We start from the raw sequence: 26,667 nt of genomic DNA, 5'->3' as shown, positions 1-26,667 counted from the left end.
ATCCTGGCTCCCCATTCACCAACCCTCTTCGATGAGGAATTGGCAAAAAGGAAAGCCACCTTCATGGAGAGGAAAGAGAGCAGAAGGCCAGGTGTAACAAAACGCCTCGTGTGTCCTGGTCTTTACATTCCCATTATAGCAATATCAAGTACAGAGGGACACGGAGGCGTGGTCTACAATCATACAAATATCACCAAAATCCCCACATCTACCACACATAGAGCGGTCATAGCCCTTGGAGAGAAAGCAAAGTGCAGGGACTGGACTTTAATGCATCCAATAAGGAAAAATTAAATATTTTCCAAAATCAGATTTTTAAATGACCGATGGTACAAAAACTGTGTCCGAAAAGGACACTGGGATGGGACAAAACCATGTACTATGAGTACAGGTATAGAGTTATTACTAGACTCACAGACTCTAAGGTCAGAAGGGACCATTATGATCATCTAGTCTGACCTCATGCACAACGCAGGCCACAGAAGCTCACCCACCCACTCCTGTAATAGACCCCTAACCTATGACCGAGTTATTGAAGTCCTCAAATAATGATTTAGTCTGCAAGGGACAGAGAATCCACCAGCAAGAGACCTGTACCCCATGCTGCGGAGGAAGGCAAAAAACCCCCAGGGCCTCTGCCAATCTGCCCTGGGGGGAAATTCCTTCCTGACCCCAAACATGGTGATCAGTTAAATCCTGAGCACGCAGGCAAGACCAGACAGCCAGACACCCAGAAAGGATTCTCTGTAGTAACTCAGAACCCACCGCATCTAACATCCCTTCACAGGCCATTGGGCATATTTACCGCCAATAGTCAAAGACCAGTCAATTGCCAAATTAGACTGTCCCATCATACCATCCCCCCCTAAACTTATCAACCTCAGTCTTGAAGCTAGCTAGGTTTCTTGCTCCCATGGCTCCCCTACAAATGTTCTTTAGAGAATCCCCAGCTTCCAATAACCGAGGGGACAGGAATTCATACCCAGCAAGGTCACATTCTCATAGGCCTACTGCATGACGTCTCTGTAGAGGGCTTCCTGAGCGGGGTCCAGCAGAGCCCACTCTTCCTTGGTGAAACACACAGCCACCTCCTCGAAGGTCACAGGCCCCTGAAAGAACAAGAGTCCAACACTGAGCACCTGCTGCCCAGTGACAACCCCACTATTCATAGAGGAGCAGGGCCAGGAAAATGGATGCTCTGGGAGGGAGACAGTAGCACAGTAACATCCCCACCCCACTCAGAGCAGCCAGGTGGCATCAGGTTGAGGGGAGAGAGAGAGCCCCTTGTCCCTGCCATTGGCAGAGGGGCACAAGTCTTCAGCGACACACCTACTAGCCCGAGACTGGCACCAGAATTGGCATTCCTAGCAGGGTCCAGGGACAGCCTCCTGGTGGGAATCCCAACATCCTCCCCGTTCAATAAATCAGCGTTTTTCAAACAGGGAGTTGCGAGGTGGCTATGTGGGGTCGCGAACTGCATGCCCCGACCCCGGCCAGGCGCAGGATTGTGAGCTTCCTTGCTTTCTCCTTGCAGAGGAACATGGGAGAAACGGGTGAGCGGTGATACACAGACACTGCTCACCCCGCCAGCGTTCCTCTGCACCTCCCATGGAGGCAGTGAGGGGGAAAGTGAGAAGCAACGCCAGGGCTCTCTGCATCCAGGTCACTTTCCCCATCTGGGCAGTGCTGTGAGGCGAGCATCAGGAGCTGCTACTCTTTGCCCTCCCCTTACACAGCCTATGTGGAGAAAGTGACCTGGATGCAGGGAACCTGGACATTGCACCTCACTTTCCCCCATCATAGTCCTGCAGAGGGTGCGGAGGAGCAGCTTTCGAGGTGGGAGCCAGCAGCAATACCAGTCGCTCTGTGCATGCAGGGCTGTTTCACCAGGTGGGCGCAGGACGGGGTTGCAGGGTGCAGGGGTGAAAAGGGCACAATGCATGGGTTAGGGGCGAAGGGGGAGTGGGGAGCCTGCAGGGAGGCCAGGAGCAGGAACCCACGGGGGTGAGGGAGGTGCACTCAGAGGCTTGCTATGTGAATGGGGTCACCACTGCAAAAAGTTTGAGAACCACTGAAATAAACATGTACATGTAAACAGACACAGAGGAAGTTGACAGGAAAAAAGTCAGAAGCTCAAAATTGTAGAAAACCAGTAAGGCGAAGCAAAGGGACAAAAGGAGAAATCTCTGGCCAGCAGTATCAAGGACAATATGAAGGAAGGTTATTTTTCGTATATTAATCACAAAAAGAATCCTAACAATGGTATCGGTCCATTGCTAGATGGAAGTGGCAGAAGCAAAAATGTTCAGTGAATATTTCTCTACTGGATTTGGGGAAAAGCAAGCAGTTGATGTAGTCATATGTTTACTATGATGGATGACCACAGTTTTGTCATCACAACAAACTCATGAGGGCGTTAAATAGCAGCTACGAAAACCAGGCATTTTTAAATCAGCAGTTCCAGATATCTTCCATTCAAGAATTAAAAAAACAAAACAAAACACAGGCTGAGGAGCTCAGTGGATGAAAATCAACATTAATTAATAGGTCTTAGAACACTGGGAAACTCCAAAAGACAGGAAAAAAATAATGTTGTCACAACATTTAAAAAGGGACGACCGAGACCACTCTAAGACTATCTGACATCAATCCTGGGCAAGATAATGGAGGGGCTGATACCGGATTTGATTATTAAAAAATTAAAAGAGGGTGATGTAATTCAGACCAATCCACATAAGTTTAGGAAAAACAGATCCTCCCAAACTAAATGGAATTTTTTTTGTATGAGATCAGAAGTTTGGTTGATAAAGAAATAGTGTTAATGTATACTTATGATTCCTGTAAGGTATTTGACTTGGTGCTGCATTATATGTAAATAACTAGCACAATACAAAATTAACACAACATACACTAACTAGATTCAAAACCAGCTAATTGACAGATTTCAAAATGTAATTGTAAATGGAGAAGCACGGTCCAAGGGCTCTGTTTCTAGTAGGGTCCCAGAGGGATCAGTTCTTGGCCTTACACTATTTAATTTGTTTGTCAATGACTTGGCAGAGCACATAAATGCGTGGTTACGCAGGTGGTGTCGAAGAGAGGGCTTTGGATTCTTCGATCATGGGATGTTGTTTCAGGAAGAAGGACTACTAGGAAGAGACGGGATTCATCTAACGAAGACAGGGAAGAGTATCTTCGCAGACAGGCTGGCTAACCTAGTGAGGAGGGCTTTAAACTAGTTTTGACAGGGGACGGGGACCTAAGCCCGAAGGTTAGTGGGGAAGAGGGACACCGCATGGAAGCAGAAGGAGGAGGGGGCAGCAGGGGAGGCCTCCCGATTCATACTGTGGAAGTAGGCCAGTCGGCTACTTATCTCAAGTGCCTGTACACAAATGCAAGAAGCCTGGGAAACAAGCAAGAGGAACTGGAAGTCCTGGCACAGTCAAGAAACTACGACATGATTGGAATAACTGAGACTTGGTGGAATAACTCTCACGATTGGAGCGCTGTCATGGATGGGTATAAACTGTTCAGGAAGGACAGGCAGGGGCGAAAGGGGGAGGAGTTGCACTGTATGTAAGAGAGCACTATGACTGCTCTGAGCTCCAGTATGAAACTGGAGATAAGTCAGTTGAGTGTCTCTGGGTTAAGCTTAGAAGCAAGAACAATAAGTGTGATGTCGTGGTGGGTGTCTGTTACAGACCACCAGACCAGGAGGATGAGGTAGATGAGGCTTTCTTTACTCAACTGGGGAAAGTTTCCAGTTCACAGGGCCTGATTCTCATGGGAGACTTCAATCACCCTGACATCTGCTGGAAGAGCAATACAGCAGAGCACAAACAATCCAGGAAGTTTTTGGAGAATGTCGCTGACAATTTCCTGGTGCAAGTGCTGGAGCAACCAACTAGGGGCCGTGCTTCTCTTGACCTGCTTCTCACAAACAGGGAAGATTTGGTAGGGGAAGTAGAAGTGGGTGGCAACCTAGGCAGCAGTGACCATGAGATGGTCGAGTTCAGGATCCTGATGAAAGGAAGAAAGGGGAACAGCAGGATACGGACCATGGACTTCAGAAAAGCGGACTTTGATTCCCTCAGGGAACTGATGGGCAGGATTCCCTGGGAGGCTAATATGAGGGGGAAAGGAACCCAAGAGAGCTGGCTGTATTTTAAGGAGACCTTATTGAGGGCACAAGAGCAAACCATCCCGATGTGCAGAAAGAATAGCAAATATGGTAGGCGTCCAGCTTGGCTTAACAAAGAAGTCTTTGGCGAACGTAAACGCAAAAAAGAAGCTTACAAGAAGTGGAAGCTTGGTCAGATGACTAGGGAGGATTATATAAACACTGCTCGAACGTGCAGGAATGAAATGAGGAAGGCCAAAGCACAATTGGAGTTGCAGCTAGCAAGGGACGTGAAGGGGAACAAAAAGGGTTTCTACAGGCATGTTGCCAACAAGAGGAAGATTCGGGAAAGTGTAGGCCCCTTAAAGAAAGAGGGAGGCGACCTAGTGACGGAGGATGTGGAGAAAGCTGAGGTACTCAATGCCTTTTTTGCCTCTGTCTTCACAGACAAGATCAGCTCCCAGACTGCTGTACTGGGTGGCACAGAATGGGAAGGAGGCAAACATCCCGCAGTGCTGAAGGAACAGGTTCAAGACTATTTAGAAGGATTGGACATTCACAAGTCCATGGGGCCGGATGCAATGCACCCGAGGGTGCTGAGGGAGTTGGCTGAGGTGATTTCAGAGCCATTGGCTATTCTCTTTGAAAGCTCGTGGCAACAGGGGGAGGTCCCTGAGGACTGGAAAAAAGCAAATATAGTGCCCATCTTCAAAAAAGGGAGGAAAGAAGATCCGGGGAACTACAGACCGGTCAGCCTCACCTCAATCCCTGGAAAGATCATGGAGCAGGTCCTTAAGGAATCCATTTTAAGGCACTTGGAAGAGAGGAAGGTGATCAGGAACAGTCAACACGGATTCACCAAGGGAAAGTCATGCCTGACCAACCTGATTGCTTTCTATGATGAGGTGACTGGCTCTGTGGATGTGGGGAAGGCGGTGGATGTGATATACCTTGACTTTAGCAAAGCTTTTGATACGGTTTCTCACAGTATTCTTATCAGCAAGTTAAAGAAGTATGGGTTGGATGAATGGACTATAAAATGGATAGTGAACTGGCTAGAGCATAGGGCTCAACGAGTAGTGATCAATGGCTCCATGTCTAGCTGGCAACCGGTCACAAGCGGAGTTCCCCAGGGGTCGGTCCTGGGGCCGGTTTTGTTCAACATCTTTATTAATGATCTGGAGGATGGGGTAGATTGCACCCTCAGCAAGTTTGCGGACGACACTAAGCTGGGGGGAGTGGTAGATACCCTGCAAGGTAGGGATAGGATACAGAGTGACCTAAACAAACTGGAGGATTGGGCCAAAAGAAATCTAATGAGGTTCAACAAGGACAAGTGCAGAGTCCTCCACTTAGGAAGGAAGAATCCCATGCACAGCTATAGACTGGGGACCGACGAGCTGGGCAGCAGCTCTGCAGAAAAGGACCTGGGGGTAACGGTGGATAAAAAGCTGGATATGAGTCAGCAGTGTGCCCTGGTTGTCAAGAAGGCTAATGGAATATTGGGCTGCATTAGGAGGGGCATTGCCAGCAGGTCACGGGAAGTGATTATTCCCCTCTATTCGGCATTGGTGAGGCCACATTTAGAATATTGTGTCCAGTTTTGGGCCCCCCACTACAAAAAAGATGTGGACAATTTGGAGAGAGTGCAGCGGAGGGCAACCAAAATGATTAGGGGGCTGGAGCACAGGACTTATGAGGAGAGGCTGAGGGAACTGGGCTTGTTTAGTCTGCAAAAGAGAAGAGTGAGGGGGGATTTGATAGCGGCTTTTAACTACCTGAAAGGGGGTTCTAGGGAGGATGGGGCTAGGCTGTTCTCGGTGGTGGCAGATGACAGAACAAGGAGCAACGGTCTCAAGTTGCAGGGGGAGGTCTAGGTTGGACATTAGGAAAAAGTTTTTTACTAGGAGGGTGGTGAAGCATTGGAATGGGTTACCTAGGGAGGTGGTGGAATCTCCATCCTTAGAGGTTTTTAAGCTGCGGCTTGACAAAGCCCTGGTTGGGATGATATAGCTGAGGTTAGTCCTGCTTTGAGCAGGGGGTTGGACTAGATGACCTCCTGAGGTCCCTTCCAACTCTAATATTCTATGATTCTATGATTCTATGATATCATCACTGGGAAGTTTGCAGATAACACAAAGTTTGGGAGAGAGGGAAATAATGACGTGTGTCAATCACTGGAAGTTTTTGCAGCCCTGGCCAGGGGATTATTTCCTGGGGAAAATAGGGGAAGTTCCATTCCCAAATCTCAGGAGATTGCTTCTTCAAACTAGGCCCTCGATTTCTCTGGCAGGTTTGTCTCCTTCCTTTCCCTACCCAAGCATTTACTGCCCTGCCCCACCTCCAGCAGCTCCCACCTTCCTATGTATTCACTGCCCATTTCCCTGCAGCCAGACCCCACCACCAGTTCCATGATAACCCCTTACCTCAGCTGACTCCACTGCAGCCATTTCCTTTCCCCTGGAAGAATGGAATGATCCAGAGCAAAACATCGACATTATTCTGTAGCCTATCAGGGCAAAAAGGCAATTGGAGAGATTTCAGAAGGGGATTTTGTCCATTTCTCAGAGTCCCGCCAGATTTTTTCCCTGGAAACTGACATTCTAGGTTCTGCACCATTGGGAAATACTTAGTGACTTTATTAGAAGTAGGATTTCCCATCAGGATTAACCCCTCCCAGACATGATATCCACTACAGAGGCCTACACTACATTGAGGTAAGCGGAGTTGCGTTGACTTAGTTGTGTGCATCTCTGCATTTAAATTTAAAGGTAAGTTCCCCATTATATCAACATAGTAACACCACTCCCTGAGCAACATTGAGCCATTGTTGATGTGCTGAGGTCAACATAGTGCAAGTGCAAAGAGCGTGTTGCCTCTGTCAACCCTACCAGTTCTCCAGCAGCTGTCCTACAATGCCCGACACCGACCACTTTGGTCACAATTGCGAACTCCACTGCCAATAGGTCAAGGAGCCCGGAAGACCAACTCCGCTTAAAACCCTGCAACTTTTTAAATGCCTTCTCTGGTCACACCTCCAGCTGTGATCCTTTGTTGTGTGCAACTGATCAGTTGACAAAGCCAGCTGCATGCTACAAATGAGCTCCAGCCAGTAGAGACAGAAGATATTGGATTTCCTGTGCCTGTGGGGAGAGAAATCTGTATAGGCACAGCAATGGATCATAGAATATTAGAGTTGGAAGGGACCTCAGGAGGTCTCTAGTCCAACCCCTGCTCAAAGCAGGACCAACCCCAATTAAATCATCCCAGCCAGGGCTTTGTCAAGCTGGGCCTTAAAAATCTCTAAGGATGGCGATTCCACCACCTCCCTCAGTAACCCATTGCAGTGCTTCACCACCCTCCTAGGTGGAAAGTTTTCCCTAATATCCAACCTAGACCTTCCACACTGCAACTTGAGACATTGCTCCTTGTTCTGTCACCTGCCACCATTGAGAACAGCCTAGCTCCGTCCTCCCTGGGTTCCAAGTATGCCACAAGATAGGATCTGTCAGAGTGTCGCTGGGTTTTGCCTGAGCAGATCCTGGCAGGAGCTGAGGGCAGCGGATTCATTGCTGTTAAGACAGATTGGAGCCCTTCCTCAGGGACATTCACAACTGGGGAGCACATTCCCAGGGGCTGCAAAATGTGAGGCTCCTCTGCAGCTGCTGCAAAACACGCACAATCCGTTCAATGATCCGCGCCGTGCTGTGACGTTCTGTGTCCTGCCCTGCTGTGCCGTGCCGTGCTGACATCTCCCGGCCGGGCTGGGGGCGGAAGGGGCAGCTCCTACCCGGGACTGGCCCTGCCTCGGCGGGCGCCTCCTTTGTGACCCTCGGACTCTAGCTGGGAAAACCCTGCTCAGTTCTTGCCCCCCAGGCCGGGAGGTTTGTCACTCTCCCGAGTCCGGTGCCCAGGGCGTTCCTGCAGTGGTACAGGGGGAGGCAGACAGATGTGTGTTGAGGACACGAGGAGGGCTGGCGCAGTGAGAGCGCTGGTGGGGCGGGAAGCAGGGAGCACGCAGGATCAGAGTCTGCGCAGCTCCGGGACGGGAGGCTCTGGAGTACCCGGCGCTGTGATTTGTCTGGAGCTGGGCTGGGCAGCTGCTGCTTCCCCCACCGGGTCTGGGCGGAGGAGAAGCTTTCATTAACCCCTCTGTGCCCCGCCGGGCGCAGACCTTCTTCAGGTGGAACTAACTCCGCAGGGCAGCCCTGGGCTCTGCCAGCCCCAGCCCTTGGGCTGGAGACTCCAGGTAATTGAGAGGCACCTGCAGGAAATGCGGGGGACGGGCAGCAAAATGACTCTGCACAAGGGGGGACCCTGAGGGCTCAGATCTGCAGCCCCTGGGACCCTGCTCCCTTGTCAGGGAGAGTTCAGAGCCACCTTACTGACAGGCAAGCCGCTCTCAAAGCTCCTGCCAGGATCTGCTCCAGGGGCACAACAGGGGGTTCCCATGGGGATCGAGACTGGGCCGCGGGGGGGGGGGGGGGGTCACCTTTGTGTGTCTGGGGTGCAGGTATCAGGGAAGCAGGGGGAGGAAAAATGAGCCAGAAATGTGTTGTGGGGTCGATTGTAGAGAGATTGGCCTAGGTGGAGTGATAAGGAGCGTTTATTCAGTTACAGCCTCTAGGCCACTGGTTCCCCTTCCCCTCGCCACCAGTGAAGTAAGTCCTGAGTTAACTACTCTACAACTTTTTATACACACACACACACACACACACACACACACTTCTACAATGCCCCATAAAACCCCGATTTGGTGATATAAATGGTTATAAAATTAATATTAATGGCTCCAGAAGGCATATAATTATACCCACCCCTTCTTTATTGTTTACCACTTCACCTGCATGGCATATGTATTTTTGCTGTGATTTGGCTATCTTGGGAGCAGGAATGACCATAAACTTCCTGATCGAACCAGCTGCAAGGGAAGAACAAGGGGGAGAATCCCAAGCTTTCTCTAACAGGCATGCTGCCTGGGAAAGAAGAGAGAACACACTTCTTATCGCTTTCTTTGTCCAGATGGGGAGGGGAGGAATAGAAGGGGGGACATGGGCTGCCCATATTATAACCCCGTTACCATAGTACCTATTGGTCAGGTCATTTTGCCCTGCTTCAGTGTTACTTCCCCCCTTCCCTAACTCCATGGCTAGGAAGCTGCTGTGTGATCAGTGCATGATCATTGCTTGTGTAGTGCATGGCCTTTTTAGCCCAAGCCAGGGGTCCCGCAGAGGACAACTTATGCCCAAAGCCTGGACCCAATCCCCAGCCCCTCAGGAATTTGGCCCAGCGCTGACCTCCTTTGTGCCTGCACCCACAAAATGCAGGGAGGGGAAGACAGTGTGAATGGTGGAGACTGAACTATCTCTGTGCAGGCAGGAAATTCCAGGGGGAGAAGAGCAGATGGGGTGGGGTGGTTGTTGGCCTAATCCTGTTTTCATGAAAGAACAGAGCCACAAACACCCCCTCCCCCGCATCTTTCTACCAAGAGGCACTTCAGCCTGACACATTGTAACTTTAATCAAAGCTAAAACCTCAACTGACTCGTGTTGTTCTACCCTTTGAAATGTTCACTTCAGCCTTGTTAAAATATCCTTTTAGTGCATAATAATTCAAGTCTGTCTGTACTTTGTATAATTCTATTTATTTTAAGGTTGTTTGTAAAACCGCTCCACTGACCATTTTATCTGCTAATTTCACCCACTTTCAATATGTCTGTAAAAACCCTATTGTAAGTATAAAAAGCCACACTGTGAAATGTAATATACCGACCTCATTGTGAAAGACACTGGCAAAAATGAAATCATGTTTGCTTTAAAAATAATATGTGAATTCTACAGCTAGGAGTAGGCACTGAGTGATTGAAGTGTGAATGGCTGAGCAATTGAGGTGGGTGTAGAGATGGAGAGTGATTGAACAATTGGTCTGAGTAAGGGATGTCAAAACAGAGGAAGAAAACAACAGTCTCACCTAAAACGTCTGAGGGCGGAAGAAAGGAGCGAAGATGATAACTTTTACCACTCAGCTGGCCGAAGAGGAGCCCACCCTAATAACTTTGGATCCAGCTCACTTCAAAGAACAAAATTTGATCAGGCTTGCAACAATGTGGGTGGTTAAGGATCACACCAAATGCAGATGCAGCATGACAGAGCAAAACCCATCCACTTACATGGGATCTTTTCCCTATAAAATGGGACATAAAGATAAAGGCTGGAGGTTTGGGTCTACATCACCAACCATCCAGTAGTACCGATGAGCATCGGCAGAACCTTGCTCCTCACCCTCGTGCTGCAGTCACCTGGCCAGTGACTACCATGAGCACCAAGAGGCTGGTAACTATAACATCTTTGAGACTCCTGTGTATGTTTGTCTGTCTCCCTGTCTGTGTGTGCCTGTCATAGAATCATAGAATCATAGAGTTGGAAGGGACCTCAGGAGGTCATCTAGTCCAACCCCCTGCTCAAAGCAGGACTAACCTCAGCTATATCATCCCAACCAGGGCTTTGTCAAGCCTCAGCTTAAAAACCTGTAAGGATGGAGATTCCACCACCTCCCTAGGTAACCCATTCCAATGCTTCACCACCCTCCTAGTAAAAAACTTTTTCCTAATGTCCAACCTAGACCTCCCCCCTGCAACTTGAGACCGTTGCTCCTTGTTCTGTCATCTGCCACCACCGAGAACAGCCTAGCCCCATCCTCCCTGGAACCCCCTTTCAGGTAGTTAAAAGCTGCTATCAAATCCCCCCTCACTCTTCTGTTTTGCAGACTAAACAAGCCCAGTTCCCTCAGCCTCTCCACATAAGTCCTGTGCTCCAGCTGCCTAATCATTTTGGTTGCCCTCCGCTGGACTCTCTCTAGCTTGTCCACATCTTTTTTGTAGTGGGGGGCCCAAAACTGGACACAGTATTCTAAATGCGGCCTCACCAATGCCGAATAGAGGGGAATAATCACTTCCCGTGACCTGCTGGCAATGCCCCTCCTAATGCAGCCCAATATTCCATTAGCCTTCTTGACAACCAGGGCACACTGCTGACTCATATCCAGCTTTTTATCCACCGTTACCCCCAGGTCCTTTTCTGCAGAGCTGCTGCCCAGCTCGTCGGTCCCCAGTCTATAGCTGTGCATGGGATTCTTCCGTCCTAAGTGGAGGACTCTGCACTTGTCCTTGTTGAACCTCATTAGATTTCTTTTGGCCCAATCCTCCAGTTTGTTTAGGTCACTCTGTATCCTATCCCTACCCTCCAGGGTATCTACCACTCCCCCCAGCTTAGTGTCGTCCGCAAACTTGCTGAGGGTGCAATCTACCCCATCCTCCAGATCATTAATAAAGATGTTGAACAAAACCGGCCCCAGGACAGACCCCTGGGGAACTCCACTTGTGACCGGTTGCCAGCTAGACATGGAGCCATTGATCACTACACGTTGAGCCCTATGCTCTAGCCAGTTCTCTATCCATTTTATAGTCCATTCATCCAACCCATACTTCTTTAACTTGCTGATAAGAATACTGTGCGAGACAGTATCAAAAGCTTTGCTAAAGTCAAGGTATATCACATCCACCGCCTTCCCTACATCCACAGAGCCAGTCACCTCATCATAGAAAGCAATCAGGTTGGTCAGGCATGACTTTCCTTTGGTGAATCCGTGTTGACTGTTCCTGATCACCTTCCTCTCCTCCAAGTGCCTTAAAATGGATTCCTTAAGGACCTGCTCCATGATTTTTCCAGGGATTGAGGTGAGGCTGACCGGTCTGTAGTTCCCTGGATCCTCTTTCCTCCCTTTTTTGAAGATGGGCACTAGATTTGCTTTTTTCCAGTCCTCAGGGACCTCCCCCTGCTGCCACGAGCTTTCAAAGATAATAGCCAATGGCTCTGAAATCACCTCAGCCAACTCCCTCAGCACCCTCAGGTGCATTGCATCCGGCCCCATGGACTTATGTATGTCCAATCCTTCTAAATAGTCTTGGACCCGTTCCCTCAGCACTGCGGGATGTTCACCTCCTTCCCATTCTGTGCCACTCAGTACAGCAGTCTGGGAGCTGATCTTGTCTGTGAAGACAGAGGCAAAAAAGGCATTGAGTACCTCAGCTTTCTCCACATCCTCCGTCACTAGGTCGCCCCCCTCTTTCTTTAAGGGGCCCACTCTTTCCCGAATCTTCCTCTTGTTGGCAACATGCCTGTAGAAACCCTTCTTGTTCCCCTTCACGTCCCTTGCTAGCTGCAACTCCAATTGCGCTTTGGCCTTCCTGATTTCATTCCTGCACGTTCGAGCAGTGTTTATATAATCCTCCCTAGTCACCTGACCAAGCTTCCACTTCTTGTAAGCTTCTTTTTTGCGTTTAAGTTCGCCAAGGACATCTTTGTTAAGCCAAGCTGGACGCCTACCAAATTTGCTATTCTTTCCGCACATCGGGATGGTTTGCTCTTGTGCCCTCAATAAGGTCTCTTTAAAAAACAGCCAGCTCTCTTGGGTTCCTTTCCCCCTCATATTAGCCTCCCAGGGAATCCTGCTCATCAGTTCCCTGAGGGAGTCAAAGTCCGCTTTTCTGAAGTCCATGGTCCGTATCCTGCTGCTCTCCTTCCTTCCTTTCGTCAGGATCCTGAACTCGACCATCTCATGGTCACTGCTGCCTAGGTTGCCACCCACTTCTACTTCCCCTACCAAATCTTCCCTGTTTGTGAGCAGCAGGTCAAGGAAAGCACGGCCCCTAGTTGGTTGCTCCAGCACTTGCACCAGGAAATTGTCTGCAACACTCTCCAAAAACTTCCTGGATTGTTTGTGCTCTGCTGTATTGCTCTCCCAGCAGATGTCAGGGTGATTGAAGTCTCCCATGAGAATCAGGCCCTGTGAACTGGAAACTTTCCCTAGTTGAGCAAAGAAAGCCTCATCCACCTCATCCTCCTGGTCTGGTGGTCTGTAACAGACACCCACCAGGACATCACGCTTATTGTTCTTGCTTCTAAGCTTAACCCAGAGACACTCAACTGACTTATCTCCAGTTTCATACTGGAGCTCAGAGCAGTCATAGTGCTCTCTTACATACAGTGCAACTCCTCCCCCTTTCGCCCCTGCCTGTCCTTCCTGAACAGTTTATACCCATCCATGACAGCGCTCCAATCGTGAGAGTTATTCCACCAAGTCTCAGTTATTCCAATCATGTCGTAGTTTCTTGACTGTGCCAGGACTTCAAGTTCTTCCTGCTTGTTTCCCAGGCTTCTGTCAGTGCATGTGAGTGTGAATGAAAGTACCAATTAAAACATGTGTCAATGAAGTATATTTTATTAACAAGAGTCTCTGTAATTGTTGTATTGATCCAATGTTGATGCTAGTATTTCCATTATTGATCCTGTTTCACTAAGTAAAGAACAATATTGATGTTGTGACACTGTTGATACTTTTTATATTGATACTAGTTACCAAATTTCTGTATTCACAATACACGTGGCTTGTTGCCTTATCCCCTGAAAAAGATCCTGTGATATTTGTTATTTGAATAACAAAAGCCGTTTGGCAGGGATTAAGAGCCGCACTGCTAACTCGGGCAGGGCGTTAGTCGCAGCCTTTCCCGGACCTGGAGACAAGTTCTGTGTGGCTCAAAAGTGTCTCTCTCACCACCAGGGGCTGCTGCAATGACAGATTGGACCCCAGCCAGCTTGTCCCTCTGACTTGCCAGCTCTTGGCAGACCCAGCTCGCAGCGCAGGGTGGTGGGGAGGAAACAGTCTTACCTGTGCACAGCCAGCACTCACACAGACTACATTTCCCACAACACCTGGCTCCTGGGGCTGGCCAGGCACATGCAGACCCCCCCATCCCTGCCCCTCCCTCCACCTTTCTTTAGGAAAGGGGGCAGCGGGTGCTCCAGGGGGAGAGGGAAGCAGCAGTTGGAGTCTGGGAGCACAAAGGAAGAGCAGCGTGTGATCAGCCCCGTGCGGCACCTGGGTGAGCGCGACGCTGTTGCAGCTGCCTCCAGTGCGATGTGAGAGCTGGGACTGCAGAGGGGTCTGTGCTGGCAGAGACCTTCCTGTGGTGCGGGCGGCTAGTTTAGCCCTCTCGTGGGTACGGTGCCCTCTTCGGCCACAACCACAGCGCACCGGGAGGAGGGGGAGCAGGGGGGGGGCCCGGTCCCGCCCTCTGCCCCGGGCCCCGACCCAGGGACCCTGTGTGGAGTAGTCTTCAAACGTCCGTGACTTACTCCTTCCCTGGGTCGCCTCTCCTTGGCCCCATTGCTCGCCGTCTGCTTCCCAGAACTGGGTGGGGAGGGGTTCTCCCTCAGGCCTGTGTCTTGGGCCCCCGGCCGCAGCCAGACAGGTACCCCCCCGATCGTCTCTGGTACCTTTGGGGCCTTACTCTGTGTCAGTGGTTGCTCCAAATCCTGTAGCAGCTCAGCTCCGCTCCGCTCCGCTCTGCTCCCTCTCCTAACTCCCTTCCAGCTGCCCCTGTCTGCCTGATGGGGAGGCTTTTCAACTACTGGGGTCAAGCTCCTTGATTGGCCTCAGCTGGCCTAATTGGCCCAACTGCCCCAGAGTAGCCCCAGCTGGATCACCCAGGGAACAGGGATTTGTTCATTCTGGGGCTAATATAGACCCCCTCTACTACCCTCCTGTAGCCATCAGGCCTAACCCTGTCACATTCCTTAAACCCCCCACTGTGCTCAGCCTCGGGGACTTTCTGCAGCTGGCACCAGTCTGCGGGGCAGCCCCGGGCTCTGCCAACCCCCGGTGGGGAGCTGGAGCTCTTGGGAAATTGAGAGAGACCCAGCGGTGGGGAGGGGCAGCAAAGTGATTGGGCGCAAATGTCCCTAGGAACTAAGGTGGGATCTCGAAGGCAGCCCCTGCTGTAACGAGCTGCTGTAACAGCAAATAACCCCTGTCCTCGTCCCCTGCCAGGATCTGCCCCCTCTTGGGGCTAAACTGGGGAAGAGAGGTTCTGCTCTTCTCTGGCCTTCGGTTCAGAGATTGTGTTACCGGGAAGGTGTCACCATGTCTCCGAGGGATTCCTCCTGGTAGGAGGGGGCTAGGCCTGGACTGTAATAAGGTCACTATGTGCTGCACAGTGTGGCAGACCCTAGAATGTCCCTTTGCAGGGAAAAAGCCTGGTGGTAATCGGCGAATGGACAAATGGACAAAAGCCCCTGCTGAATTCTCTGAACTTGCTCTTCTCACCCTGGCAGGCTACAGAATAACGTCTGCTTCTTGCTCCAGATCGTCCCATCCTCCCAGGGCGAAGGAAATGGCTGCACTGGAGCTGACTCAGGTAAGTGATTATCAGGGAGCTGGGGGCAGGTTCTGCTTACAGCGAGAGGAGCAGTAAATGCACAGGGGGGTGGGAGCTGCAGGAGGCACGATATAAATAGGGCAGAGAAAGGGAGGAGACAGGATGTGACAAACCTGCTGGGACTTGTGTTATCCGGGGTCTAGTTTCAAGGAACAGACTCATGGGGGTTGGGGGTAGAACTTCCCCTCTTCGTGGAACAGAAAATAATCCCCCGGCCAGGGCTGGGAAAACTTCCCAAACTCCCGGTGCTGGAGCCTGAATCTTCTGACACTTCATTATCTACCATCCCCACCCCCCAATCTTGGTGTCAGATGCAACCCTTATCAGTAGTGGTTTGATATTCTCCTCTAATCATTGGTAAGAATCTGGAAATACATTCACTCAACCATGGTTCCCCACTTACAAACATAGTTCCAGACCTATCAATTAGCCAATTTTTAATCTATGCCATGTTCATTTTGTATCAGTCTAGTTGTTTAATCAAAGTATTGTGCTGAACCAAGTCAAATGCCTTACGGAAGTCTAAGTCTATTACATCCATACTGTTATCTTTATCAACCAAAGTTCTGATCTCATCCAATAAAGATATTCAGTTAGTTGGGTAGGATCTGTTTTCCCTAAACCTTTGATTGGTACTTATTATATTACCCTCCTTTAATTCTTTATTAATGAAATCCAGTAACAGCTGTCCCATTGTCTCGCCTCAATGTCAGACAGACACTCTTGTAATTAGCTGGGTCATCACTTTTACAGTAATGGCACAACATTAGCTTTATTCCAGTCTTCTGGAATTTCCCCAGTCTTCCAGGACCTATTGTAAATCAACTTTGACAGCCCAGCATGCTCCTCAACCAGGTCTTTTAAAACTCTTGGATGCAAGGTGTTTGGACTTGGTGATTTAAAAAGGTCTAACTTTAATAGCTGCTGTTTAACATCCTCGTGAGTTATAATTGGAAGGGAAAGTGTTGTCATCATCATCATCATATTAGGATATGACATCATCATCATCATCATCTGTGTGGTCCCCCCCAATCCAGGAGAGAGAAGTGTATTGAACACTTTTACCTCTTCTGCATAATTTTTGATAATTCTGCCATTTCCATCTAGTAGTGGACCAATACTGTTGTGAGGATCCATTTGGTATTTAATAGGCTTTTAAAGACTTCCTCCTTTTCCTTGTCTCCGCTGGCCGTAGATTTCTGTGTGCTTCCCTTACCAAATTTCTACAATTCCAACCTTCTGATTTATTGTCTTTCCTACTGACTTTCCCTTTCTGCCATCTATTTCCCTGGGAGGGTGTGGGGATTCCTACCGGGGGCTGCCTCTGAACTGTGATGGAGGCCATCTCCTATATCAAGCTCTGGCTCGTAGGTAAGTGATAAATGTGAAGACCCTTCCACGCTCTGTCAGCCAGTAGGGACAAAGGTTCTCTCCATCTCCCCACACCCTGATGCCTCTGGGCTGCTCTGACAAGGTGCGGATGGGACTCTGTTGACATGAGCCTCCCGGAACTTCCCTTTACATGTCCCTATTCTCTGAATATTGGGGTCATCACTGGGACAGCAGGTGCTGAGTGGAGGATTCTTCCTCTTTCAGGGGCCGGTGACCTTCAAGGAGGTGGCTGTGTGTTTCACCAAGGAGTGGGCTCTGCTGGACCCCGCTCAGAGAGCTCTCTACAGAGATGTCATGCAGGAGAACTATGAGAATGTAACCTCGTTAGGTAAGGAGTCCTGTCCTCTTGCTTATTAAAAGCTGTGGGGTCTCTAAAGAACCTGAGTAATAATAACTTTATACCTTCACCCAGCATCCAAATTTTGGCAGGTTTCCTTGTCCCCCTTTTTTGACTCCTTTCCCACCCACTAGTATAATTTTTTGAACACGTGTATTTTTAGTGCTGTCAGTCATGTAAAAAAAGATTATTTTAATATGTAATCTATCCTTACTGGATGTATTAACACTAAATTAACAACTGTAGCTCACATGCCTTTTTCCTGATTTTAAGTGGAAATTATACCACTCGTACAATTCCGAATTAAATTGAGTAAATAGGTGTATGACTCATGCACAGCTTGTGTGACAGTCAGATGTGCTCAGCTTTTGATAGGGGAGTGTATGATGTTGCTATTCAAGAGTCGGTGGGTGAAGGGAGAGCAGAGCAGTGGGAGGGGAGGAGAAAAGGGGAGTAGATATTAATGGGGTGCCAGGAGATGGGGAGGGGGTATGTGAAGGATTAAGAAGCAGCAGGGCAGAATGGGGTAGTGAGAGATGAGGAAGGAACACAAGAAGCTCCCAAGGCTCCAGGAGGTGTTGGCAGCTAAAAGTAGTGGGAAGAAGGGGAGGGGCACCCAAGAACAGGCCTGGGGGGTCAATGGGAGGAAGGAGAAGTGTTGGGTTCTAGACCTGGGGGGGATCCCAGGCCTTTAACACGGAATCTCTGCCCAGGACTTGTTGCGTTAGAGCCTGCACTCTAGATTTATTTCTGTTCAATTTCACTTTTTTACGTTTCTCTCCAAATATTATTAATTTTTAACTCTTGACCTCCCTGCACCACTCATTGCTCTCCCCACCACTCAGCTGAAACTCAGCTGTTTGTCCCTCAGGGCAGGCTCTAAATGTTAGAGTAAATTCTCCCAGAACTGGGGGCTGACACTGCAGTTCACCAACAAGTCACAAACAGTGCTAACAGTGCAAACAGTCCCCACACTGGTTTTCAAGAAGCTAAAACCAAGAAGTTACACAGCTCCCTTTATAACATTTCACCCCCTGTCCTCCAATTAGCAACCAGGTCAAAGCTCAAAAGTTGAAGATGGTCAGGTATACCAAAGATCATTCCAGCATTAGAAAAAGGAGACTGGTTTTCTGTCCTCGTCCTTCAAGATGCATATTTTCACATCTTGACCATGCCGAGCCATAGATGTTACCTCAGGTTCATGCTAGGCCAAGACCAGGACCAATACAGAGTACTCGCTTTTGGTCTCTCATCACCCCCCAGAGTATTACCCAATGTCCTCTTGGTAGTGGCAGCCTACTTAGAAGGACTCATGATTTAGCTTTACCTGGTCGACTGTCTTCTCAGGGCTCGGTCCTTCACAGAGGCCCAACGAGTCATTTAGACAACACTGGACCTGTTTCCGAATCTGGGCCTACAGATCAATGAACAAAAGTTGACTTTAACCCCGGTACAGAGGCTAGAATTCATAGATGGCGACCTTGATTCCATTCTGGCAAAGGCGCTTCTCCCATATCACAGATTTCTCAGTCTCTCCTCATTGACACAGACAGTACAATCCAGTCCCCAAATTTTAGCAAGACATTGCCTTCAGCTTCTGGGGCACAAGTCTGCAGGCAAATGAGTTTTTGTGTATGCCAGACTATGCATGAGATACCTCCATCCATGGTTTGGTTCGGTTTATAGACCAAACAGAGACAACGTAAGCAAACTACTATCAATGCCCACCAGGGTCAAGCAATCCTTGGACTGGTGGAAGAACCCAGTAAATGTCTGTACGGGAATCCAGTATGTTCAGTCTTCCCCATCTCTACTCCTGAGCACCAATGGATCCTTCATAGGATGGGGTGCACATCTCAATGGTCGCACAATACAAAGCAAATGGTCTCCAGCAGAGAGATGCTTCTGCATCAACCTGGTCAAATGCAGAGTGGCCAGAAACGCGTGCGCTCACTCCCTTCCGCTGATCAAAGACAGTCACACAAAGGTCACGACAGACAATATGGCCTGCATGTATTACATAAACCGTCAGGAAGGCTCCAGGCCTCAATCCCTGTGAGTAGAAGCACTAAAACTATGGAACTGGTGATCTCCCTCAGTATCCTAATATCAACAGCCTACTTGCCGGGAATACAAAACATGACTACGGACAGTCTCAGCTGCAAATTCCCACATGACCATGAATGAGAGAGAGATTCGGTGGTACTCCACAATGTATTCCGACAATTGAGGACACCGATAATAGACCTATTCCTTACTTACTAGAAAAGAAATGTTGTCGTTACTGGTCCAGAACGAGGATCAGACAGTCCATGGGAGATGCTCTCCTCTTTCCATGGGTCAAGAGCCTTCCTTACATCTTCCCCCTGCATTTCTTCTGATACTGAAAGTCTTGTTGAAAGTGAAAAAAATAAGAGCAAATGTCATAGTGATTTCTCCCGCCTAGCCCAGACAGACATGGTTTCCTTAACTGTCACTGTTGGCATCACGTCTGCTGAAGACTCTTCCAATCACTCCTTACCTTTATCTCAAAATGAGAGATGCACTGTCCATCCCAACTCATAGATTCTACGGCTCAAAGCCTGTCTCCTTCATGGTTCCAGTGCTTAGAGACATCTTCCTCTGTAGAGGTGCAAGAAGACATATTGCACAGTAGGAAAAGAGCTATTCGCTCTACCTATCTATATAAATGGAAGAGATTTCAAATCGGTTGCCAAGCCAAGATGCCCATCCCTAATACATTCACCTTACCAGTGATCCAACTTACTCTACCTGTTGACTCTCAAGAAATCTGGATTCTCTATCAGTTCACTGAAAGGTCAGATAGCAGCAATTGCAACCAGGTAGAAGGCTACTCAATCTTTTCACCGCCAACTACAAAGAGGTTTCTCAAAGGCATAGCAAACCTCTTTCCACAACCCAGACTTCCCACTCCTCAGTGGGATCTCACCCTAGTATTAAAAAGTATTAAAAAGTCTGACTTGGCCAATATTTGAATCACTTGTTCACTAACTCACCTTTCCATAAAGATGACATTCCTCCTCGCCATTTTCTCTACAAGAAGGATTGGGGAAATAGCGGCTCTGATGGGGCATTCGCCTTTCACAATGTTCTTCCCTGACAAAGTCACGCTTAGCCCACATCTGAAGTTCACTCCAAAATTGACTTCTGCATTTCACATAAATCAGACGATTCCGCTTCCAGCCTTTTGTAGGATACTAGGGAAGAAATTCTCCATATGCTTGACGTTAGGAGATACTTGACCTATTTGGACAGCACGAGAGTCTTCAGGAAATATCCGAGACTCTTCCTCTCCGTTGTAGATAGGTCAAAGGCACAGTGAATTTAGCTCAGAAATGCTCCAAGTGGGTTTCAAGTTGTATTAAACTCAGACCTTGTCTACACTTACCTCTGGGATTCGGCAGCAGTCGACGGGAGTTACACAAGCTACGGAAAAAACTTGCGTAATTCCCATCAACTTTTCTGCTTCTCTTCTGCGCGCCGTATTCATTGCACTGCGCAACGTGGTTTCCATTGACGCAGCGCTATGCCACTTGTGAAGGTGGTCTTAGTATGTCGATTTCTGGATTGACTGAGCGGGTCTTCACTGACTTCTCAGTCGATCCAGAGAAATTGATCTGATGGCGGCAACTTTTCCGCCGTCAGTGTAGCTGTAGTTTCAGTTACCAATTGCATACCGTAACACCCCCATCTTCAGTATGCAGGCATTCTACAAGGTCAGACTCCTCGTCCATCACCTTCTCCAAGGGTATCCCTGTATCAGAAATCTGCAGAGCAGCTACTTCTGCATCTTCACACACCTTCACAGAACGCTGTGCCAGCCTGGGGGATTCGGCTGCAGAAGCAAAATTCGGTGCCACTGTGCTATCATCTGTATCAGACTCAACTTTGAAGTCCCAACCTCCAGTGGTGGGCCCTGCTTGGGAGTCATCCCCAGTGAAGCATCCAGAGGGACACTACAAGAGGAAGAAGTTACTCACCTTGTGCACTCATGATGGTTCTTCACAGCCTGTCCCCCTGCAGGTGCTCCATGACCCACCCTCCAACTCTCTACTTCGGAGTTCTAGTAGTTGCCTCTGCGGTAGAGAAGGAACTGAAGAGGGATTGCCCGTGCATGCTGGCTAGCCTCCTGGCAGGCGGAGAGTAGCATGGGTTGTACAGACTGCTACCAAAGTTCTCAAGTCAGCAGCGCAGGGAGGCAGACACACCTACAGTTGAGCACTCGTAGGGGGACATATCTTGAAGAACCATCGTTGCTGCAGAAGGTGAGTAACTTCTTCATCCCCTTCCTTATGGTAATAGTAGGATTATATATACCATATTTACTCCTTTACCCTGATTATAATTATGTCAATAGCTGCACCTATCCATATATGGCCTTTGGAGTGTCCATAATTAAGCATCAAGCATTAATACTCATGATTTACATCACTTATTTATTGATAATTCACCTACATAAATGTGGTCCAACTGCTTAGATATTGCATAGCAACCAAATTGTTAAAACCCCACAAAAGTCCCTTTTTGCAGAATCCTCTGGGGTACTGTACCTGTTTGTGGCTATTTGTTCGTATGTCAGAATGAGAGCACAAAATATCTGTCCTGGGATTATCTCCTTAGGCCTGTTCAGCTAAATCCCAGGGGAAGCTCCATAGCAGTCTTGCTGAGCCCAGGCTTGTATGAGGAGGGAAGAAGTTGGCAGCGAGTCTGAACAGCAGCTGCCCCCCGCATCTTCCCCCCCGCCCATCTTCAGCCTCTGCCTTGCACCCTGGGGATGAGTCAGGTGTCTCTGGGCAGAAATCTGGGGGGTTGTGACCCTGCCTGCCCCGCCCAGCATCTGATCAGCCATTCCGGATATGAAGGGTGATTCCAGAAATGAAGGGTTATTTCGGAAAGAAATACAGTACTAGCGGAAATTTGACCCTAGTCATAACATTACATGCAATAGTCTGAAGATATGACTGTGTTCGTCATATCTGTCCCTCTGCCATCGCAATGTTCACTTCGTTGATGTGTTCTACCTGTGGAGACAAAATCACATAGTGGCATCTGCAGCGCCACGTATACTGCCCCCCCCCACGCGGATAAAGAGGCAGCCTGGGGAGGGTTGACTCAGCAGCATGAACTGCACGCACCTGTCTCCTTATAAGGGGATGAAACAACCTCACCTGCTGGTGCGTGGTCAGCAACTGCCCGGGAAAATTGTAATCACCTGGTTGGCTGGTCCATACCTGCCTGGGAAATCATGAGCACCTGGTTGGCTAAACTCCAAGCCATGACCTTAGAAGGTCATGCAGCAAATAGCAACCAATGGGGCTCAGCCTCTGCTGACCAGGGGAAACTATAAAAGTTCAAACCCAGGTGGCAGAAGGCAGAGAGGAATTGAGTCCACCTGGCATCCTGCATATCTCCTGGTCGTTTCGGCTCAGCGGGATGACGCATCTTCCCCAGCCTGCTTCACTGTGAACTGATCACTCACAGCGGCTCTCTCCCATCTGCAGTATCTAAAGCAAACGGCAATTGAATTTGGCTAGCATGGTATACCTGTATATAATGTTTGTGAGTATGGATTAACTGTTTTCTGTTGTGTTTGTCTTGTAACTTCTTTGGGGAACTCCAAAACCGGGCACCCTAGTGTCACACGCTGGCAGCTATGCGTTGATCTGGAGCGATCACAAAACGCTAAAGTCTTGGGTGGCGCATTTTGTCCTTTCGCGCACGGAGTTCTCCTGCCCTTTGCTATCACTGTTTGCTGTGCAATTGCTTGCTGTGAAACTGTTTATTATAGAAATAGAACTGTTTTATTATAAGGATAGGATTGTTTATTGTAAAATAAAGGGTTTATTGATTAAGCAAACCCCCAGAATCATCACTGTCTTACTAACCCCCCGTATCCCAAACCAAACCTATCAGAGAGTTTTTCTCTCCGTTTCCACACTACCCTTCCCCCATTTTGTGTCTGTCTTTTCTATTTAGATTGTATGTTCTTCCGGCGATGGACCATCTCCTGTTCTGTGTTTGTACCGTGCCTAGCACAATGGGGACCGTCTATTAGTTGGCCTGTAGGTACAAAGGTGATGAACAAGATTAATAAGAACAATAACCATCCTTCTGCTTTGAGCCAAAGGAGCTGGCCTTGGGATGTTACTGCTTAAAAATGAGCTGGGGTTAAAATCATGGAATATTCTTTGTGACGAGTTGTCAAGCGGGCTGGCTTGAGTGGGGGGGCATTTAGCATATTGTGTGACATCAGTATGGCAGAATCATGATAATGCGTGTGAGGTACATCATGTCAGGTACCGATAGAAAGAATATATTGTGCTGAGTAGCATACTAATCCTTATGTTCATGTATTTTATGTAAAATGAAAGTTATGGCTGTATTGATATTTCTGTATGTCACTTTGGGCTGGCTCTGACACACCCCAGACAGAGAAGCAGCAAGACAATAGCCCGCTTAATGGCCCATTGAGGCACTTAGAGATGGGAAGGGCCCAAGAACACCTGAAGAGTCTCCAAGATCGGCCCACGTAACTCTGGACCCCAGGCACATCTGAAGAGTTACCAGGATTGATCCATGTGACTCTGGACTCCGGTTTGGTTCTCGTGACTGCCCACAGGCCGCATGGCCAGGGGAGGGGGTTTATAAGATCAGACCACGGAATCCATCTTGTCTTTGCTCCTGTCCAGTCTGCAGACACACACCGACCTCTGGATCAATTCACCTTGCAACTGAACTGAAGGACCTAGACCCATCCAAGTACTGGATGTGAACCAGAGGGAACTATACAAGTCTGCAACTCCACATTTCTTCCAGAAACCTGATGTATATGGACTTTTAATCATTTGTATATCTGTGATTTACTTTAACCCTTTAACACGTCTCTGATGGTTTATTTCCTTCTTTTCCCAATAAACCTTTAGTTTTAGATATTAAAGGATTGGCTGACAGCGTGGTATTCTAGGTAAGGTCCAAACTTATATTGATCTGGTGCTGTGGCTGACCCTTTGGGGTCAGAGGGAACCTTTTAATAAAGAGCATAGAGTTCTAGTAACTGGTCTCTTTACTGGACCTAGTGCTGATTTGGGAGCCTGGAGCTGAAATGCAGTAAAGAGGGCTGTGGACATTTGTGAACTGGCTTTTTGATATCCAGTGTGGGGCAATCAGAAGCAGTTTGTGGCTGGTTGGGAAGCTGGACTTCAGTGTCACCCACCAGCATGGGGAGAATCTGCTCTCCTTTTGCAGCCTGCCCTGATTTTGACATTATCAGTTGGCTACCCTGGGCACGGACGGGTCACACGAGTATCCCACACATTCCACTGATCTCTTGTTTTCTTTGCCTGGAGCAGGGTTTCTGGTTTCCAAAGCTCAGGTGATCTTCCAGCTGGAATGAGGGGAAGAGCCATGGATCCGTGATCTTCAGGGCTGTGAGAAAAAAGTGCTCCTGAGAGCTACCTCCACAGGTGAGGAATTGGTTAAACCCTCTCAAAAACTGTCTGTGAAGGCAGGAATCATTTGGGATGTTCTAGGAAGAGCTTGTGAGCTCTCAGAGTCCAGGACTCTTCCTAGCAGATGTGGAATCATTATGGCAGATGTCACTCATGTCTTCCCAGCTATCCTGACTGACCGCTGGCAGCAAGTCCCTCCCCAATCTTGCTTCTCCCTGGGAGTTCTGCTGAAATGTGGCCCCAGAAATGATCCCCTCCCCTCTTTCCACTGGGGAAGGGTGTTGGGGAAAATCAGCTCCTGATCCATTGGGTCTCTCCAGCACATATTTTGGTTTGTTCACACCTTTATCCATTCCTCTCTCTGAGATTTCCTTTCTCTCCAGCCCAGGGAGTGACCTGTGTCTTTATGCTCTCTCTGTCCCATCAGGTGATGAGATGATGAGTGGGGATGTGGAGGATTACCCCCTGGAGGAATATGGTGAGCAAGTAGAACAACATGGGGTGTTATCAGGAAGATCTAACGGGAATGTTTCCAGGAGTTGTGCACTCCCCGAAAGAAAAGCCTGCGAGAGTCAGCACAGGGCTGAGGAAAGTCTCAGTAGTCACTCAGCTCTTGTTAGAAAAGGAAGAATCAGCATGGGGGAGATACTCTACGCTTGCCCTGAGCGTGGGAGAAGCTTCAATGTTAGCTCAGCCCTTATCACACATCAGAGAATCCACAGAACCGAGAGTTACCTTACGTGTTTTCTGAGTGCAGGAAAAGCTTCAGCTGTAGTTCAGCCCTCGGGACGCATCAGAGAATCCACACAGGAGAGACACACTACACGTGCTCTGAATGTGGGAAAAACTTCAGGCAGAGCTCTGCCCTTGTCAAACATCGGCAAATCCACACTGGGGAGACACCGTACGCATGCTGTGAGTGTGGGAAAAGGTTCAAGTGGCGCTCAGTCCTTGCTAGACATCAGAGAATCCTTACAGGCGAGAAACCAAACGAATGCTCTGAGTGTGGGAAAAGCTTCACTCAGAGGTCAAACCTTATGTGACACCAGAGAATCCACGGAGTAGAGAAACCGTACACTTGCCATGAATGTGGGAAAAACTTCTTTTGGAGGTCGTACCTTATTGGACATCAGAGAGTCCACACTGGATAGAAACCCTACACTTGCCCTGAGTGTGGGAAAAGCTTCAGGGACAGTTCAAACCTTATCAGCCATCAGATAATCCATAGCGGAGAGAGACCCTACTCCTGCGCTGAGTGTGGGAAAAACTTCACTCAGAGGAAATACCTTATTGGTCATCAGAAAGTCCACAATGGAGAGAAACACTAATTTTGTGCTCAATGTGGGAAAAGCTTTGTTTGACGCTCATTCCTTAGCAGATGGGAGAGAGCTCTAGCGTGATGGTTTTTTAAACAGAGAGGCCTAGAGTAGATTTTTTTTTTAAAGGACATGTGGTCGAGTGCCCTAGAGTGACTAGAGCTGCCCTGAGATTATTTTTTAAAAAAAAAATCACATTAGTGAATTCCCACACAGTGAGCTTTGCAACCCCCTGCACCATGGCCTCTGAGCTCCCCCAGATGAGTTGCCTGCGTCTGCCTTTCAGACCTCACCCTTTTTTTGGGGTCCATTCTGTGATCTTTTCTATCAGCTCCTTTGCCTTTTGAGTTAGGGGAGTGTATGTCCCTGCTGCCAGGAATGGTCATCAGCTCCAGGTGAGGGAGAGGTTTGATCTCAACAAGTTACACTGCAGCAAAAACTAGCTGTGCTATCTTCTCACAAAAAAACTTCAAAAACAGACTTCAAAGAGAAACTGCTGAGCTAGAAATTATCTGCAAACTTGACACATTCAGACTGGGTTTAAACAGGGATTTGGAATGGCTCTCTCATTACAAGAAGTAATTTGCTCTGATCACCCATTCTCATCTCCTACTCAATGGTTGTCATTAGGCCTCAAGTACCCGGCTTTCATCCACCTACCCCATTGTTGTCAATTCCCTTGGATATGTATATGTTGCCTCCTATATATCTCTTACCTATATTTGTTGTATTATTTCTACCAACTGCATCTGAGGAAG

General features: G+C 48.5%; 2 pseudogenes; one reads left to right on the top strand and one right to left on the bottom strand.

The window, feature by feature from the left end:
* LOC137145765 (zinc finger protein 211-like) overlaps nt 1–26,667 on the bottom strand; it is a 56,752-nt pseudogene that overhangs the window by 5,039 nt on the left and 25,046 nt on the right.
* Nucleotides 15,351–25,921, top strand: LOC137145769 (zinc finger protein 383-like; annotated as a pseudogene).

This window comes from Emydura macquarii, unplaced genomic scaffold (genome assembly GCF_026122565.2).
Source record: "Emydura macquarii macquarii isolate MOO-44397 ecotype Brisbane River unplaced genomic scaffold, CSIRO-AGI_Emac_v2 contig_3628, whole genome shotgun sequence".
In the NCBI taxonomy this organism is placed as follows: domain Eukaryota; kingdom Metazoa; phylum Chordata; order Testudines; family Chelidae; genus Emydura; species Emydura macquarii.
Note: the sequence above shows the minus strand (reverse complement) of the source record. Positions and strands in the feature narration are given on the sequence as shown.